Source organism: Pseudophryne corroboree, chromosome 3, assembly GCF_028390025.1.
Source record: "Pseudophryne corroboree isolate aPseCor3 chromosome 3, aPseCor3.hap2, whole genome shotgun sequence".
Taxonomy (NCBI): Eukaryota; Metazoa; Chordata; class Amphibia; order Anura; family Myobatrachidae; genus Pseudophryne; species Pseudophryne corroboree.
Window position 1 is genome coordinate 193,894,340 of NC_086446.1, and position 20,883 is coordinate 193,915,222.

Below are 20,883 nucleotides of genomic sequence, written 5' to 3' on the forward strand. Positions count from 1 at the left end.
CAAGCTTAACAATAATAAACAATATGATTTTCTCAAATTTAACAGAGCAACAAAAACAGTACTACTGGTGTTTAATGAAGAAGTGTAATTTGCCTCAACAAATAAAATTTCAGCTTCTGATTTATCATGCAGAGTCTATTTTGCTGCTTTAAATATTTATTAAGAAAAAAGAAACATAGAAGAAAAATTTTATTCTTTTACTCATTCAAATTAATAAACATTGCTACAAATGTGTTAAATGAATTGTCACATTTACTTTATTTTGCAAAAGAAAGAATTAAACAAAACAGCAGTATTTGAACATTCTAAAAAAGTGCAGTGTTACATGCAAAGTTCAGTTGCATAACTGATGTAGCTAGCAAGAGTAAATATACACTGATAGAACACACAGGTCATGTTATGGCTAATAGTAATGAATCGTTGTTTTTTGTGCTACTATTTCTAGAGGTAGAATAAGGACAGGAGAAATGTTACCTGGCCCTTAGACACTTTAATGTATGGAAGATGCACGAACCCCATGAGCCATTTATGAAAAGATAGATCACTTTGGATTTTATGCTACAGTGAAAGGATAATTATTTGACAACATATGCTGCATCCTGGTAAGTACGTGTTTGAATTAATCCAACATTGCAATCTTAATATGCCTGCTTTTAGTTCTGCTTATGTTCTCTTTATGTTTAACCTATGAGACATTAGAAACATTTTAAAAGTGAATTCTTATGCATGTAACAAATGGAAGCAAAGCTTATGAATTTAGAAGCAATACTGTATATATTTATTTTTACCATAATTTGATGAACACACCTCTCTGAATTGTACTGGAAGTAATTATATAGTCAGAAAATGTGGACTATTTCTATGTATCTCACTATCAGTACTTTCATACTTTTTAAAGAAAAAAGAAAAGTAATAATAAACATGAACAAAGATTTTTGTACTGACATAATTTAATTTTTTTTTATTGTTAATATAAATATTGAAATGCTGCGTAATCTAAATGTTTTTTTTAATTGTTAAACTCACAAATTTAGCTGTTCTTACAAAATGATTGCATTTTCCACATTTGGACAATCCGTTTTAGTACAAACAAATCAAACATTCCAATGATGAGTAAGAAAAAAGTTTTGCATGCACTTTGGATCTTCAACTTTCAAACACTACTATGTTCCTGCTGTTTGAAAGCTGATGATGTCAAAATGCTGTATGTGGAAAGCAAATATTATACAGTATACAGTATATACATGACTGTCTTCTTGGCAGTGCCTCTATCCAAGCTCAATTCTATCTTCCAAAGAAAGGAGATCACAAGGGGTCAGCTCTGTGAAAACTCTAAATAATAGCCTGAAGTGTAGGTGCACCATGTACCCGCCCTGACCCAATAAGATAACCATAGAACACTGAAAACCATAAAAAAAAAACCAGCACTGAGTCAGGGCACTAAAATAAATATAAACTATAACAAATGTTCTGCGGCAGTTCAATGTAGTATAAATGTCTGAATATACCAATTAAATTGCTATATATTGCTATATACAAAGAAGAAATCTGCAACATACAGTACGCTTTCCCAATGAGTGAAATGACCAGATGTATCAGCTGTACACAAAATAATCACAATTAATAAACACTTGTATCAATATATAAACAAAGATGTCTAAAATCAAACCCAATCTCTGGCTATATCACCTAGATGTAGTTTGTTGATCGAATTATGAATTTTGTAATTACGATTGGTGGTGGAAAAAGCAGTGTTAACATTGGCAACAGCCCAATAATGATATTTAAATAAAGGCAGTAAAGAAAACCACCCCAGTGCAAACAGAAGTGAGCAGAACCACTCCTCCTTAACTGTCATAGCACTAGAGACCAGATCCTTTCATGAGGTAGAGAAAATCTGGCCATTGTCAAAGTGGGAATACCACCCAACTGCTATTGCGCTACTAGAGTCTGCTGAGAAGCACTGCTTTCCACCAAAGCCTTGTTCAAAGAACCACACTCTGCCACCCCCTGTGATCGCTTAATCCTTGGCTAAAGAAAAGAACATAGAACCTCAATACCTCAAGCGGGATTACTTAATGACTTTACCACCTACACTTACTACCAAACTAGAAATGTCTGTGTTCACTTTCCTCCAAACGCCAAGGGTGTTTCTTCTTGCGTACCCCTTTAAAACCTTTAAGAGATTATTCAAACCAAACTATATGAATGTATGGGCAGAGTCTAAAAACCACATGAAGGTTTGCCATAATGGTGTTAATTAGATAACAGTCTTAAACAGATGCTTTTGTAAACCACTCCACCATATGCCCCTAATTCCAAACCATTAAACCTCCCAAGTGGAATGCGGTCATGTTACCGGCGCTTGGGATCCCAGTGGTCACCATGCCGACGCTGAATTCCCGAATGATAACAATGCCGCACGCCGGAATTCCGTCCACCGGCAAAGCATTACTAACCCTCCCATGCCCCCAAGAACTCAGAAGCTCTACCAACAATTGGATGCCTTCTAGCTCTGTAATTGTAACAGTTTACTATAAACCAGGGATGTTCAGTGAGGTAAATGGCTCAGCAGGCACTGCCTAGAACCAGAGCCAGATTTACACACAATATATGAGCCAAAGTGTACATGTGGGCATTATACACAGGTGCAGCAGTATAAACTCCAGGAAATTCAGTGAGTTTGGATCAGAGATGAGCAGAAAAGACACTGCCTCATCTGTCATATCATTTTTACTCCAGAGTTTTGACTATAAAACTGTTTAGAATAATACAAAGAAGATTTTTTAATATATTCTTTGTATTTTTCATGTACTTTATATAGTCAGAACTCTGGGGCAAACATTAGTATGACAGGAAAGGCTCTGCCACAAACCATATCCGATAAAACTTTCCAGGATAAATCTATTAGGAAAAGTCCTGCAGTGCTTAATGAAAGATTATAACCAAAAACAGCAATCATACAATAAACCTAGCAAGGATAGGGGACATTTTAGGTGACCCATATGAAGGTGAAAACCACAAAAACTTAAGGAGTGCCATAGTCATCCTCCGCTACATATGGAGCACTTAGTCATTTCCAAACATACTACAGAATTAAAATTTAGTTAATTGGGTGCAATCAAAATATATAAGCCACAGTAACTTCCTGTGGGTGCCAACTGACCAAAACTAGCAGCTACAACAACCAGGATAATTTGTTTATCAGATTGCAGCAGACAAGATGAACAATGACCTCTACCTAATTGGTCCATCTTTGATCTCTGTCTCTGAATATTACAGAACAGCAGATCAAACTTGACCACAACATTATCTAAAAGTAAACAGGAAACCGCTGAACTTCTATTAACTGCAAGCAATTCCCCTATTCTAAAAGCCCCCTAAAAATGCAAGCAAGAAAATTAAAAGAAAAAAAATTATGCCTTGTAGCTATCTGCCACAATCTGAGCAGCCACATTGACCAAGACCTTTAAGAGGCTTAGGGGGACATTTACTAAGCAGTGATAAGAGCAGAGAAGTGAGTCAGTGGAGAAGTAACCCCGTCAACCAATCAGCAGCGCTGTATAATTTTATAGTATGCAAATTATAGATGTTACTTCAGTGTTGATTGGTTGCCATGGGCAACTTCTCCACTGGCTCACTTCTCCACTATTATCACTGCTTAGTAAATGTCCGCCTAAGATCAATGGACACACTGGAATCTCCTACAGACGCTGACTCCCCAGCCCAGTTTTCAAAGCCTATGAAAGTAAAATAGGATTTTCTGGGACTGACTAGGACTTTCACTGTGGAAGAACAAGAAATGTTGGAGTGGCCATGCTTGTGCTCTTGCCAAACATATGCTAAAAGAGAATCCTAATGGTTTAACACACTTGCCCTCCATAGACCAACTGCCAATCACTCCTAGTGGACAAATAGGTCTTTAATGATCCCTGCAATGCCATCCTGATAATCTGCTAGACACAAGCATGGCAATGTAACCACAAACACTAACCACCAGAGGAGGCTAACCTATTGAAAATGAGATAAATGCATCTGCAATCTCATTACGAACACATGGGACTTGATGAGCCTGCACATCAAACCAAGTGACAGTCACTAGGGTCCTGTGTTATGTAAATGAAGGATGGAACAGGATCACTGTATTTATTCAGCGTCTTCAGTGTTAAGCCAGATGCACTTTACAAAGATATCTCTAGATACAGTATCTATTATCACATACTGGGCTAAGTCTCATTAATTCACATTTTCCCCCATATGAATGTCAACTAGTTTACTGAAGTGCAGTTTTCTGTCAGCATTCACACAGAGCAACAGGGTCTGGCAGGCAACTCTTAGCTTGGGGGCAAATGCAATGAAGTGACCATGGATTTTATCCATGGCCTCGGCCTCACAAGCCTGGTTGTCTGCACCTAATTTATCCATAATTATCACTCTGTCCATATTTTATGCTGCAAATTACAGAGATTGGGATATTTGGAAAGTTAGCCCAGATAATGGTCCATAGGGCATGCCTCAGAGGGGGACATATCTGTAACTGAGTACAGTGGTGCTAGGAGTCCAAGCCCACCAGTCACTGGACACTGAAGCCAGGGTACGGTTGTGTGCCCAGTGTTGCACAATACTATGAGGTACCTGATGCTACCCAGTACTATAGTGTGCCCAGTGCAGCCCAGTACTAAGCTGTACTCAGTGCTACCCAGTCCTATAACTTTAATACATACTGGGTTGAGTTTAACATACAACTCATAGCCTCTGATGAACATTGGCCAGTTTAAGTAGAATGGCTTTTCTCAGCATTAACACATAGGAAACATAAGTGTTGTCATTGGCTGCAGGAACGCTGAAGCGCATTTCGCCTGGACTTCTTTTTCAACACCCCAACCTAAATCCTCATTTCCACCTGTTATTATTCCCTAGAGTTGGCTTTAATTGGCTGCTCATCAGTTCTTCTTCTGATGTTGCAGTGGGAGTGTGTGCACTGCTCCATGTATATATGCAGGTGTTGTATCTGTTTTACTCTAATTGATTAGTTTTAGAAGTTGATGTTATCCTTTATTTGTACTCTTTTATATGGCACCTCACATTTATTGTAATGTATTTCACTGTCTAAAGATTGTATAACACCAAATTGGTAAGTACAGTATGAATTTATAAAAAAAACTGTTTCCTACAAGAGCTGTGATATTTTCCAAGGGTCAGACCTCTCTTGACAAAAATAATCCTAGATCTACTACATTCCACAAAGAAAAGTAAAATCTTCTTGGTATTCTTTGTTTATTTCACAATCAATACTTTGAAATGTAAATATCTGTGTTGCTTTCAATGCTTTAATCAACCATTATGAATATAGGCCATCATCTGTCCCTATAGCTGTGTATACACTAGGCAATATATCTTCCTTTCTAGTGAACGGCCACTATATCGCGAACCTGTCGGCAGGTGTGTACCCCCGATATGTCTATTAACGACATCATTCACAGACATATTGTGTTGATTGTGCAGCACAACTATTGGCTGATTGATAAGTGTGTATACAGATTTGTCCTCTTATGCTGTTGCTGCGGAAGGCTGCACCCTCCCTTACAGCTTACAGCTTTCTTTTGGCCTGGTGCTATATGCAGGCATGTGCGTACACATGTTCCAGCGACCATTGCCGAGTCCCATTATGGTAAAATACAGGTAGCAGGAGCATAGCTTCCCACTACCAAGCTAACTAGCTCCCCGCTAATGTTTTTTTTTAATCATTATTAATTATTAAAATTTATAATATCTGTGTTGTTCGTCTTCTTCCTTGGATGCACAAAAATATTTTATTGAAATAATGAAAAGTTATGTTTTAATAATTTCCACATAGAATCAATCTTTGATCTTTAAGAGTGCACCAAAAATAGGATTCTCTTTCTCCTTCTCCTTCTCCTAGTTATAAGTACTTACTCTGGGTGCACCACCAAACCAACCACACTGGGGCTTTTACTAAGCAGTGCACCCAGTCTGTGAAACCACAAGTCTCACAGGGGTGGGATTGGGGGTGGGGGATGGTGCCTATTAAAGCAATGGTTAGGCCAGGGAAGAAGTGCAGTAAACTCAGTCTCATAAAGATAAGACTCTCGTAATTTTAAAAGTCACACTTGTATATTTGTGTAAAAAGTAGTGATGAGCGGGTTCGGTTTCCGAGAAACCGAACCCCCCCCCCGAGCTTTAACTTTTTTACACGGGTCCGAGCCATACTCGGATTCTCCCATATGGCTCGGTTAACCCGAGCGCGCCCGAACGTCATCATCCTGCTGTCGGATTCTCGCGAGATTCGGATTCTATAAGCAGCCGCGCGTCGCCGACATTTTCACACGTGCATTGGAGATGATAGGGAGAGGACGTGGCTGGCGTCCTCTCCGTTTAGTAGAAGACAGTTGATTTGATTGGTTGTTTATTACTATAATTGTGGGGAGGATAGGGGAGCAGCTGTTAGGAGGAGTACAGTGCAGAGTTTAGTTTTTATCCGTTCTCTGCCTGAAAAAAACGCTCCATACCATATCTGTGCTCAGTGTGCTGCATGATATATCTGTGATGAGTGCTCACACTGCTTAATTGTGGGGACTGGGGAGCAGCTATAGCAGGAGTACAGTGCAGAGTTTTGCTGACAGTGACCACCAGTATACGTTTGTCTGCCTGAAAAACACTCCATATCTGTGCTCACAGTGTGCTGCTTTATTGTGGGGACTGGGGACCACCAGTATAATTAATATTATATAGGAGGAGTACAGTGCAGAGTGCACTGCTGTACCTACCTCTGTGTCGTCATCCATTAAGTATACTATCCATCTACATTCCTATACCTGTGGTGCATTTTAGTTTAGCAGTTTGCTGACAGTGTCCACCAGGTCCAGTATACTGTATATAGCAGTACGGTAGGCCACTGCTGTACCTACCTCTGTGTCGTCACTAGTCATCCATTAAGTATACTATCCATCCATCTACATTGTATACCTGTGGTGCCTTTTTTTTAGACTAGTTTAGCAGTTTGCTGACAGTGTCCACCAGGTCCAGTATACTGTATATAGCAGACCGGTAGGCCACTGCTGTACCTACCTCTGTGTCGTCACTCGTCATCCATTAAGTATACTATCCATCCATCTACATTGTATTCCTGTGGTGCCTTTTTTTTAGACTAGTTTAGCAGTTTGCTGACAGTGTCCACCAGGTCCAGTATACTGTATATAGCAGTACGGTAGGCCACTGCTGTACCTACCTCTGTGTCGTCACTCGTCATCCATTAAGTATACTATCCATCCATCTACATTGTATACCTGTGGTGCCTTTTTTTTAGACTAGTTTAGCAGTTTGCTGACAGTGTCCACCAGGTCCAGTATACTGTATATTGCAGACCGGTAGGCCACTGCTGTACCTACCTCTGTGTCGTCATTCGTCATCCATTAAGTATACTATCCATCTACATTGTATACCTGTGGTGCCTTTTTTTTTTAACTAGTTTAGCAGTTTGCTGACAGTGTCCACCAGGTCCAGTATACTGTATATAGCAGTATGGTAGGCCACTGCTGTACCTACCTCTGTGTCGTCACTCGTCATCCATTAAGTATACTATCCATCCATCTACATTGTATACCTGTGGTGCCTTTTTTTTAGACTAGTTTAGCAGTTTGCTGACAGTGTCCACCAGGTCCAGTGTACTGTATATAGCAGTACGGTAGGCCACTGCTGTACCTACCTCTGTGTCGTCACTCGTCATCCATTAAGTATACTATCCATCCATCTACATTGTATACCTGTGGTGCCTTTTTTTTAGACTAGTTTAGCAGTTTGCTGACAGTGTCCACCAGGTTCAGTATACTGTATATAGCAGTACGGTAGGCCACTGCTGTGTACCTACCTCTGTGTCGTCACTCGTCATCCATTAAGTATACTATCCATCCATCTACATTGTATACCTGTGGTGCCTTTTTTTTAGACTAGTTCAGCAGTTTGCTGACAGTGTCCACCAGGTCCAGTATACTGTATATAGCAGTACGGTAGGCCACTGCTGTACCTACCTCTGTGTCGTCACTCGTCATCCATTAAGTATACTATCCATCCATCTACATTGTATACCTGTGGTGCCTTTTTTTTGTGACTAGTTTAGCAGTTTGCTGACAGTGTCCACCAGGTCCAGTATACTGTATATAGCAGTACGGTAGACCACTGCTGTACCTACCTCTGTGTCGTCACTCGTCATCCATTAAGTATACTATCCATCCATCTACATTGTATACCTGTGGTGCCTTTTTTTTTGGACTAGTTTAGCAGTTTGCTGACAGTGTCCACCAGGTCCAGTATACTGTATATAGCAGTACGGTAGACCACTGCTGTACCTACCTCTGTGTCGTCACTCGTCATCCATTAAGTATACTATCCATCCATCTACATTGTATACCTGTGGTGCCTTTTTTTTAGACTAGTTTAGCAGTTTGCTGACAGTGTCCACCAGGTCCAGTATACTGTATATAGCAGTACGGTAGGCCACTGCTGTACCTACCTCTGTGTCGTCACTCGTCATCCATTAAGTATACTATCCATCCATCTACATTGTATACCTGAGGTGCCTTTTTTTTAGACTAGTTTAGCAGTTTGCTGACAGTGTCCACCAGGTCCAGTATACTGTATATAGCAGACCGGTAGGCCACTGCTGTACCTACCTCTGTGTCGTCACTCGTCATCCATTAAGTATACTATCCATCCATCTACATTGTATACCTGTGGTGCCTTTTTTTAGACTAGTTCAGCAGTTTGCTGACAGTGTCCACCAGGTCCAGTATACTGTATATAGCAGTACGGTATACCACTGCTGTACCTACCTCTGTGTCGTCACTCGTCATCCATTAAGTATACTATCCATCCATCTACATTGTATACCTGTGGTGCCTTTTTTTAGACTAGTTTAGCAGTTTTCTGACAGTGTCCACCAGGTCAAGTATACTGTATATAGCAGTACGGTAGGCCACTGCTGTACCTACCTCTGTGTCGTCACTCGTCATCCATTAAGTATACTATCCATCCATCTACATTGTATACCTGAGGTGCCTTTTTTTTAGACTAGTTTAGCAGTTTGCTGACAGTGTCCACCAGGTCCAGTATACTGTATATAGCAGTACGGTAGGCCACTGCTGTATCTACCTCTGTGTCGTCACTCGTCATCCATTAAGTATACTATCCATCCATCTACTTTGTATACCTGTGGTGCCTTTTTTTAGACTAGTTTAGCAGTTTGCTGACAGTGTCCACCAGGTCCAGTATACTGTATATAGCAGTACGGTAGGCCACTGCTGTGTACCTACCTCTGTGTCGTCACTCGTCATCCATTAAGTATACTATCCATCCATCTACATTGTATACCTGTGGTGCCTTTTTTTTAGACTAGTTTAGCAGTTTGCTGACAGTGTCCACCAGGTCCTGTATACTGTATATAGCAGAACGGTAGACCACTGCTGTACCTACCTCTGTGTCGTCACTCATCATCCATTAAGTATACTATCCATCCATCTACATTGTATACCTGTGGTGCCTTTTTTTAGACTAGTTTAGCAGTTTGCTGACAGTGTCCACCAGGTCCAGTATACTGTATATAGCAGTACGGTAGGCCACTGCTGTACCTACCTCTGTGTCGTCACTTGTCATCCATTAAGTATACTATCCATCCATCTACATTGTATACCTGAGGTGCCTTTTTTTTAGACTAGTTTAGCAGTTTGCTGACAGTGTCCACCAAGTCCAGTATACTGTATATAGCAGACCGGTAGGCCACTGCTGTACCTACCTCTGTGTCGTCACTCGTCATCCATTAAGTATACTATCCATCCATCTACATTGTATACCTGTGGTGCCTTTTTTTTAGACTAGTTTAGCAGTTTGCTGACAGTGTCCACCAGGTCCAGTATACTGTATATAGCAGTACGGTAGACCACTGCTGTACCTACCTCTGTGTCGTCACTCATCATCCATTAAGTGTACTATCCATCCATCTACATTGTATACCTGTGGTGCCTTTTTTTAGACTAGTTTAGCAGTTTGCTGACAGTGTCCACCAGGTCCAGTATACTGTATATAGCAGTAAGGTAGGCCACTGCTGTACCTACCTCTGTGTCGTCACTCGTCATCCATTAAGTATACTATTCATCCATCTACATTGTATACCTGTGGTGCCTTTTTTTTAGACAAGTTTAACAGTTTGCTGACAGTGTCCACCAGGTCCAGTATACTGTATATAGCAGTACGGTAGGCCACTGCTGTGTACCTACCTCTGTGTCGTCACTCGTCATCCATTAAGTATACTATCCATCCATCTACATTGTATACCTGTGGTGCCTTTTTTTTAGACTAGTTTAGCAGTTTGCTGACAGTGTCCACCAGGTCCAGTATACTGTATATAGCAGTACGGTAGGCCACTGCTGTGTACCTACCTCTGTGTCGTCACTCGTCATCCATTAAGTATACTATCCATCCATCTACATTGTATACCTGTGGTGCCTTTTTTTAGACTAGTTTAGCAGTTTTCTGACAGTGTCCACCAGGTCCAGTATACTGTATATAGCAGTACGGTAGGCCACTGCTGTACCTACCTCTGTGTCGTCACTCGTCATCCATTAAGTATACTATCCATCCATCTACATTGTATACCTGAGGTGCCTTTTTTTAGACTAGTTTAGCAGTTTGCTGACAGTGTCCACCAGGTCCAGTATACTGTATATAGCAGTACGGTAGGCCACTGCTGTATCTACCTCTGTGTCGTCACTCATCATCCATTAAGTAAACTATCCATCCATCTACATTGTATACCTGTGGTGCCTTTTTTTAGACTAGTTTAGCAGTTTGCTGACAGTGTCCACCAGGTCCAGTATACTGTATATAGCAGTACGGTAGGCCACTGCTGTGTACCTACCTCTGTGTCGTCACTCGTCATCCATTAAGTATACTATCCATCTACATTGTATACCTGTGGTGCCTTTTTTTTTAGACTAGTTTAGCAGTTTGCTGACAGTGTCCACCAGGTCCAGTATACTGTATATAGCAGTACGGTAGGCCACTGCTGTGTACCTACCTCTGTGTCGTCACTCGTCATCCATTAAGTATACTATCCATCCATCTACATTGTATACCTGTGGTGCCTTTTTTTAGACTAGTTTAGCAGTTTGCTGACAGTATCCACCAGGTCCAGTATACTGTATATAGCAGTACGGTAGGCCACTGCTGTGTACCTACCTCTGTGTCATCACTCGTCATCCATTAAGTATACTATCCATCTACATTCTATACCTGTGGTGCATTTTAGTTGTGCACAGTAAATATAGTAGTAGGCCATTGCTATTGATACTGGAATATAATTCCACACATTAAAAAATGGAGAACAAAAATGTGGAGGTTAAAGGGAAAGATCAAGATCCACTTCCACCTCGTGCTGAAGCTGCTGCCACTAGTCATGGCCGAGACGATGAAATGCCATCAACGTCGTCTGCCAAGGCCGATGCCCAATGTCATAGTAGAGAGCATGTAAAATCCAAAACACAAAAGTTCAGTAAAATGACCCAAAAATCAAAATTAAAAGCGTCTGAGGAGAAGCGTAAACTTGCCAATATGCCATTTACCACACGGAGTGGCAAGGAACGGCTGAGGCCCTGGCCTATGTTCATGGCTAGTGGTTTAGCTTCAAATGAGGATGGAAGCACTCATCCTCTCGCTAGAAAAAAAGAAAAGACTTAAGCTGGCAAAAGCACAGCAAAGAACTGTGCGTTCTTCAAAATCACAAATCCCCAAGGAGAGTCCAATTGTGTCAGTTGCGATGCCTGACCTTCCCAACACTGGACGGGAAGAGCTTGCGCCTTCCACCATTTGCACGTCCCCTGCAAGTGCTGGAAGGAGCACCTGCAGTCCAGTTCCTGATAGTCAAATTGAAGATGTCACTGTTGAAGTACACCAGGATGAGGATATGGGTGTTGCTGGCGGTGGGGAGGAAATTGACCAGGAGGATTCTGATGGTGAGGTGGTTTGTTTAAGTCAGGCACCCGGGGAGACACCTGTTGTCCATGGGAGGAATATGGCCATTGACATGCCTGGTCAAAATACAAAAAGCTCTTCGGTGTGGAATTATTTCAACACAAATGCGGACAACAGGTGTCAAGCCGTGTGTTTCCTTTGTCAAGCTGTAATAAGTAGGGGTAAGGACGTTAACCACCTCGGAACATCCTCCCTTATATGTCACCTGCAGCGCATTCATCATAAGTCAGTGACAAGTTCAAAAACTTTGGGTGACAGGGGAAGCAGTCCACTGACCAGTAAATCCCTTCCTCTTGTAACCAAGCTCCTGCAAACCACACAACCAACTCCCTCAGTGTCAATTTCCTCCTTACCCAGGAAAGCCAATAGTCCTGCAGGCCATGTCACTGGCAAGTCTGACGAGTCCTCTCCTGCCTGGGATTCCTCCGATGCATCCTTGAGTGTAACGCCTACTGCTGCTGGCGCTGCTGTTGTTGCTGCTGGGAGTCGATCGTCATCCCAGAGGGGAAGTCGGAAGACCACTTGTACTACTTCCAGTAAGCAATTGACTGTCCAACAGTCCTTTGCGAGGAAGATGAAATATCACAGCAGTCATCCTGCTGCAAAGCGGATAACTGAGGCCTTGGCAGCATGGGCGGTGAGAAACGTGGTTCCGGTATCCATCGTTAATTCAGAGCCAACTAGAGACTTGATTGAGGTACTGTGTCCCCGGTACCAAATACCATCTAGGTTCCATTTCTCTAGGCAGGCGATACCGAAAATGTACACAGACCTCAGAAAAAGACTCATCAGTGTCCTAATAAATGCAGTTGTACCCAATGTCCACTTAACCACGGACATGTGGACAAATGGAGCAGGGCAGACTCAGGACTATATGACTGTGACAGCCCACTGGGTAGATGTATTGCCTCCCGCAGCAAGAACAGCAGCGGCGGCACCAGTAGCAGCATCTCGCAAACGCCAACTCGTTCCTAGGCAGGCTACGCTTTGTATCACCGCTTTTCAGAATAGCCACACAGCTGAAAACCTCTTACGGCAACTGAGGAAGATCATCGCAGAATGGCTTACCCCAATTGGACTCTCCTGGGGATTTGTGACATCGGACAACGCCAGCAATATTGTGCGTGCATTACATCTGGGCAAATTCCATCACGTCCCATGTTTTGCATATACCTTGAATTTGGTGGTGCAGAATTATTTAAAAAACGACAGGGGCGTGCAAGAGATGCTGTCGGTGGCCCTAAGAATTGCGGGCCACTTTCGGCGTTCAGGCACCGCGTACCGAAGACTGGAGCACCACCAAACATTCCTGAACCTGCCCTGCCATCATCTGAAGCAAGAGGTGGTAACGAGGTGGAATTCAACCCTCTATATGCTTCAGAGGATGGAGGAGCAGCAAAAGGCCATTCAAGCCTATACATCTGGCCACGATATAGGCAAAGGAGGTGGAATGCACCTGACTCAAGCGCAGTGGAGAATGATTTCAACGTTGTGCAAGGTTCTGCAACCCTTTGAACTTGCCACACGTGAAGTCAGTTCAGACACTGCCAGCCTGAGTCAGGTCATTCCCCTCATCAGGCTTTTGCAGAAGAAGCTGGAGATATTAAAGGAGGAGCTAAAACAGAGCGATTCCGCTAGGCATGTGGGACTTGTGGATGGAGCCCTTAATTCGCTTAACCAGGATTCACGGGTAGTCAATCTGTTGAAATCAGAGCACTACATTTTGGCCACCGTGCTCGATCCTAGATTTAAAGCCTACGTTGTATCTCTCTTTCCGGCAGACACAAGTCTGCAGAGGTTCAAAGACCTGCTGGTGAGAAAATTGTCAAGTCAAGCGGAACGTGACCCGTCACCATCTCCTCTTTCACATTCTCCCGCAACTTGGGGTGCGAGGAAAAGGCTAAGAATTCCGAGCCCACCCGCTGGCAGTGATGCAGGGCAGTCTGGAGCGAGTGCTGACATCTGGTCCGGACTGAAGGACCTGGCAACGATTACTGACATGTCGTCTACTGTCACTGCATATGATTCTCTCACCATTGAAAGAATGGTGGAGGATTATATGAGTGACCGCATCCAAGTAGGCACGTCAGACAGTCCGTACGTATACTGGCAGGAAAAAGAGGCAATTTGGAGGCCCTTGCAGAAACTGGCTTTATTCTACCTAAGTTGCCCTCCCTCCAGTGTGTACTCCGAAAGAGTGTTTAGTGCAGCCGCTCACCTTGTCAGCAATCGGCGTATGAGGTTACTTTCAGAAAATGTGGAGAAGATGATGTTCATTAAAATGAATTATAATCAATTCCTCCGTGGAGACATTCACCAGCAGCAATTGCCTCCAGAAAGTACACGGGGACCTGAGGTGGTGGATTCCAGTGGGGACAAATTAATAATCTGTGAGGAGGGGGATGTACACAGTGAAAGGGGTGAGGAATCGGAGGATGATGATGAGATGGACATCTTGCCTCTGTAGAGCCAGTTTGTGCAAGGAGAGATTGATTGCTTCTTTTTTGGTGGGGGCCCAAACCAACCAGTCATTTCAGTCACAGTCGTGTGGCAGACCCTGTCGCTGAAATGATGGGTTCGTTAAAGTGTGCATGTCCTGTTTATACAACATAAGGGTGGGTGGGAGGGCCCAAGGACAATTCCATCTTGCACCTCTTTTTTCTTTCATTTTTCTTTGCATCATGTGCTGTTTGGGGACAATTTTTTTGAAGGGCCATCCTGCCTGACACTGCAGTGCCACTCCTAGATGGGCCAGGTGTTTGTGTCGGCCACTTGTGTCGCTTAGCTTAGTCACACAGCGACCTTGGTGCGCCTCTTTTTTTCTTTGCATCATGTGCTGTTTGGGGAGTATTTTTTTGAAGGGCCATCCTGTCTTGATTGAAACTGCAGTGCCACTCCTAGATGGGCCAGGTGTTTGTGTCGGCCACTTGTGTCGCTTAGCTTAGTCAAACAGCCACCTTGGTGCGCCTCTTTTTTTCTTTGCATCATGTGCTGTTTGGGGAGTATTTTTTTGAAGGGCCATCCTGTCTTGATTGACACTGCAGTGCCACTCCTAGATGGGCCAGGTGTTTGTGTCGGCCACTTGTGTCGCTTAGCTTAGTCACACAGCGACCTTGGTGCGCCTCTTTTTTTCTTTGCATCATGTGCTGTTTGGGGAGTATTTTTTTGAAGGGCCATCCTGTCTTGATTGACACTGCAGTGCCACTCCTAGATGGGCCAGGTGTTTGTGTCGGCCACTTGTGTCACTTAGCTTAGTCACACAGCCACCTTGGTGCGCCTCTTTTTTTCTTTGCATCATGTGCTGTTTGGGGAGTATTTTTTTGAAGGGCCATCCTGTCTTGATTGACACTGCGGTGCCACTCCTAGATGGGCCAGGTGTGGGCATGTATAGGATGAGAGCAGGATGAGTATGCTAATGTAAATGCAATCTAAGTAGACCTGGATACAGACATACTGTATGTACAGTACAACTCTCAAAAGGTATATACACCTGCAATATTATATGAAGTTCCAACCATTTGCATTACACACATGATCATCAGACAACAATAAAAATTGATTTCTGTATATGGGGGTGGGCACTACAATGACACCAGCAACTGTGTTGGCACCCATATTTAAAAGAGGGGAGTCTTCTTTTTTCAAATGATGTGAACCACTAGTAGGTAATGTCTGGTGATGCTCTGTAATCACCAAACCATATTACCCTGTGCTACAGAATATAAATGCTTTATGTAAATGAGTGGAAAAGCATTGTGTGTCCTATCATGCACATCTGTAAATATGAGGTCACCCTTTACAAGAAAGAAGGGAGTTCCCTCTTTCAAATTATGTGGTACCTTTAGCAGCTATCGCCTGACAATATAGCCCAGCACTATGGCTTTTTTCCCCATAAATTAAGAGCATATTGTACCATATGTCCCTCACACTGGCCAGCACACACATGGGAGCAGAGCTGGCTCCAGGCCTACCAGCGCCCTGAGCGAGAAAATATTGAGGAGCCCCCCCATGCTCGCACTCTTGGAAAAGTGGGCATGGCCTTGCAACTTTATATTATCAAACTATAAATAAATATATTTTTACACACCCTCTACACACACAATTAGCAGCCTTACACATAATGGCCCTCATTCCGAGTTGATGGCCCGCTAGCTGCTTTTAGCAGTAGTGCACACGCTAAGCCACTGCCCTCTGGGAGTGTATCTTAGCTTAGCAGAATTGCGAACGAAAGAGTAGCAGAATTGCTACTAAAAATTTTCATGCAGTTTCTGAGTAGCTCCAGACCTACTCTTATATTGTGATCACCTCAGTCCGTTTAGTTCCTGGTTTGACGTCACAAACACACCCTGCGTTCGGCCAGCCACTCCCCCGTTTCTCCAGCCACTCCTGCGTTTTTCCTTGGCACGCCTGCGTTTTTTAGCACACTCCCGGAAAACGCTCAGTTACCTCCCAGAATCACCCACTTCCTGTCAATCACTCACCGATCAGCAGTGCGACTGAAAAGCGCCGCACGAACACCAGCAAATCTATTAAGTTGTGTGTTAAATAACTTAGCGCATGCGCGCTGCATACCATGCGCATGCGCATTTTCCACCTAATCGCTGCGTTGCGAAAAACGGCAACGAGCGAACAACGCGGAATGACCACCAATGCCCACAGTAGTGCTCCTTACACATAATGTCTCCAGTATAGTGTCGGATACACATAATGACCCCAGTAGTGCAGTGCCACATACACATAAGCCCCCAGTAGTGCCAAATACACATACACCCCCAGTAGTGACAGATTATATGCCCCCAGCAGTACCAGATACACATATGCCCCCTGCAGTGCAGTGCCAGATACACATTATATGTCCCCACAGTGCAGTGCCAAATACACATTATATACCCCCACAGTGCCAGATACACGCACCCCCACAGTGCCAGATACACATGCCCCCACAAATGCCAGATATATATGCCCCCACAGTGCCAGATACACATGACCCCCTCTCCTGCCAATCCCGCTGCTGCCGCTTTCTCCTAACTTTTTCTAAGCTCCATTTTTGGGGTGAAAAAAGGCTCAAATTGTATCAAAATCAACCTTTCCGTTAATTTATGCACCTTAAAATAAATAAAAGTATTTATTTCTATAAAAATTAGTAGCTTTTTATATTTTTTTTATATATATATATTTTTAATTAAAGTGGCCTCAAATAACTCCCAAATCAAATACCACCACCACCTCCTCTCCTTTCTTCATTGTCTGCTCTTCACCTTGCCTCTTATTTCACATCCAAGATTGACTCCATACATCAGGACATCACATCCCACCAGAAAAGCAACCAGCCACCTCCCATCCCTTGCTACACCTCCCCTTCCCTCTCACCAACTCTGACATCTTTCTCCCATGTACTGTATCTGGTGAGGAAGTCATTCATTCCTCCATCCCACCACCTCCCCACTTGACCCTATCCCCTCCCACCTCCTCCACTACCTCCCTCCTTCTGCCTGTTCCCATCTTGCCCACCTTATCAATCTCTCCCTCTCATCAGGCACTGTCCCCTCTGCCTTCAAGCATTCTCTTGTCTCCCCTATTCTTAAAAAACCTACCCTTGATCCAATAACCCTCTCCAACTATCGACCCATCTCTTTCCTCTCTTTTGCCTCCAAACTCCTTGAGCGTATTGTTTATAATCACCTCACTTCCTTTCTTTCCTCTCACTAACTTCTTGACCCATTCCAGTCTTGTTTCCATTCTCTCAACTCCACTGAAACTGCCCTCACAAAAGTCTGCAATGACCTCCATGCAGCCAAATCTAAGGGCCACTACTCTCTGCTTATTCTTCTTGACCTCTCTGCTGCATTTGACACTGTGGACCACCTTCTCCTTCTGCAAATCCTTCACTCTCTTGGTCTGTGTGATACTGCCCTCTCTTGGCTGTCCTCCTACCTCTCTAATCATTCCTTCTCTGTCTCCTCTCGCTACACTAACCCCCCCCCCACTTCCACTAACTGTTGGTGTCCCCCAAGGCTCTTTTCTTGGTCCTCTCCTTTTCTCTCCCTATGGCCCTCATTCCGAGTTGTTCGCTCGTTCTTTTTCATCGCATCGCAGTGAAAATCCGCTTAGTACGCATGCGCAAAGTTCGCACTGCGACTGCGCCAAGTAACTTTACTATGAAGAAAGTATTTTTACTCACGGCTTTTTCTTCGCTCCGGCGATCGTAATGTGATTGACAGGAAATGGGTGTTACTGGGCGGAAACACGGCGTTTTAGGGGCGTGTGGCTGAAAACGCTACCGTTTCCGGAAAAAACGCAGGAGTGGCTGGAGAAACGGTGGGAGTGCCTGGGCGAACGCTGGGTGTGTTTGTGACGTCAACCAGGAACGACAAGCACTGAACTGATCGCACAGGCAGAGTAAGTCTGAAGCTACTCTGAAACTGCTAAGTAGTTAGTAATCGCAATATTGCGAATACATCGGTCGCAATTTTAAGAAGCTAAGATTCACTCCCAGTAGGCGGCGGCTTAGCGTGTGTAACTCTGCTAAATTCGCCTTGCGACCGATCAACTCGGAATGAGGGCCTATATGTCCTCTTTAGGTGAACTCATTAGTTATTTTAACTTCCAATATCACGTCCATGCTGATGACACTCAAATCTACGTTTCCTCCCCTGATCTCTCCCAGGCTCTCCTCACTCGTACCTCCAACTGTCTCTCTGCTATCTCTTCCTGGATGTCCCAGCGCTTTCTTAAACTCAACATGTCTAAGACTAAGCTGATCATCTTCCCATCATCCTGCACAACCTCACCTCCCACAATCTCATTATCCATTGATGGCACGACTATCTCCCCTAGCCCCCTAGTACACTGTCTTGGCGTAATCCTTGACTCCTCCCTCTCCTTCAAACCAAAAATTGAGCACCTCTAACAAACCTGTCATTTTCATCTCAAAAACATTTCCAGGATCAGACCCTTTCTTACCCAGGATGCCACCAAGACCATTATCCACTCACTAATTATTTCCAGACTGGATTACTGTAATCTCCTCCTAACTGACCTCCCTGACAATTACCTCTCTCCACTCCAATCTATCCTCAATGATGCAGCCCGGCTCATCTTTCTCACCAACGCACTACGTCCACCTCTCCTCTCCTACAAGTCCTTCACTGGCTTCCATTTCCTTTCAGAATCCAATTCAAACTTCTCACACTTACTTACAAAGGACTCACCCACTCCTCTCCCACTTACATCTCTGACCTTATCTCTCTTTACTTTCCCACCCGTATTCTTTGCTCTGCTAATGCACACCGACTCTCCTGTCTTCTGATTACTTCCTCCCACTCCTATCTCCAGGATTTTTCACATGCTGCTCCCTTCTTTTGGAATTCTTTACCTCTCCCCCTCAGACTCTCCACCTCCCTACAGAACTTCAAGCGGGCTCTTAAGACCCACTTCTTTACCAAACCCAGCCAAATCTCATCCTAACCCTCTGTCACATGCTCGGTCTACCCCATCTGTGTCACCCCTGTCTGTCTGTCTGCCCCTCCCCTTTAGAATGTAAGCTCTCACGAGTACGGTCCTCTTCCCTCATGTGCTTATCCTTTTCTTACTTTAATAATCCTCAACTGCCCAAATCCTGCAGTTTTTTGGCCACCTTGAAACTTATCTCTATGTCGTCTACTGGTGTAGTAATTGGGCGCTGCGGAACCCTTGTGGCGCCATATAAATAAAGAATAATAATAATAATAATAATAATAATAAATCACCTTTTTCTACTTTTTTTTGCATTTTGAATTTAATTCCTTCATAATGAAAGCAAATTCATAAGCTTTTATATTGTTTTACTTTAAAAAAAAATGCAAATCAACCATTTGACACCTATTAAGAAAACAACTTTCCTTATGCCCACTAACAGCCTTCTATATGGTCCTAGTAATGAAGTTGTCACTTTTTTGGGGTCCAGGAAGGCTTCCCCACTTTTTTAAAGTGTACTTTTTGGACAAAATTCGCACCCCCGCCCTGCTAATAGTGTGAATTGAAATTTATAATTAAATTGTGCGAATCTTGGGTGCGCACATGAAGGTGAAGTATACGAGTTTAACCAGGCGCGTTTCCTTTCTGCAAACTCGCACCTAACTAAATTACCCCCAAAGTGTACTAAAGAAGCTATGCTACAACATTAACCATAGAGGAATTGGTATTACATGCATACAGTACAAAATTGTATGGAAATTGGCCTGAGAAAAAGCTTGCATCTGAGACCTTTTCTACACAAATTTAGAGATATTTGTACTAAGTCTTGGAGAGAGATAAAGTGGACGGAGCTCAAGTACCAGCCAATCAGCTACTAACTACCATGTTACAGAATGTGTTTGAAAACTGACAGGAGCTGGTTGGTTGGTAATAATAATAATAATAATTTTTATTTATATAGCGCTCTTTCGCCAACAGGACTTCAGGTGAATTGGTACTTTATCTCCATCCACTTTATCCCTCTCCAAGGCATACATAGACTCCTTGACTCAGTTACAAAATGTCACATATAAAACAGATCAGTGTAATCTAGCAAAATAGCTTTGTTACTCCTAGTTTTTTTCAGTTGAGGAGCTTTTTGAGGCAATATCGCAGACTAGCCATAACAGGATGGATTTGTGTTCACTGGAGATTTGTGCATTATTCTGTATATGCTTACCTAAAAATTAATGTAAACTAGGGGGAAGTCTATTTACTGTATGTACAACATGCGATAACTGAAAATCGGTATTACTGCTTCTTTAATATGGGACACATTTCCGAGCTTTGGTGAGAACCTCACACCTCTGCCTCTAAGATGGCATTACCCAAGGCTATAGTCAGGCA

The 20,883-nt window shown here is 43.2% G+C and overlaps 1 protein-coding gene across 1 annotated transcript in view; it reads left to right on the forward strand.

Moving 5' to 3' along the window:
• The first annotated feature begins 359 nt into the window (after positions 1–359).
• The window catches only part of LOC135055099 (pulmonary surfactant-associated protein D-like), a 42,602-nt gene continuing 22,078 nt past the window's right edge, over positions 360–20,883 (forward strand). The window contains exon 1 of the mRNA XM_063958746.1: positions 360–602. The gene's annotated coding sequence lies outside the window, so the exon portion shown is untranslated. The remainder of the gene's footprint in view (positions 603–20,883) is intronic.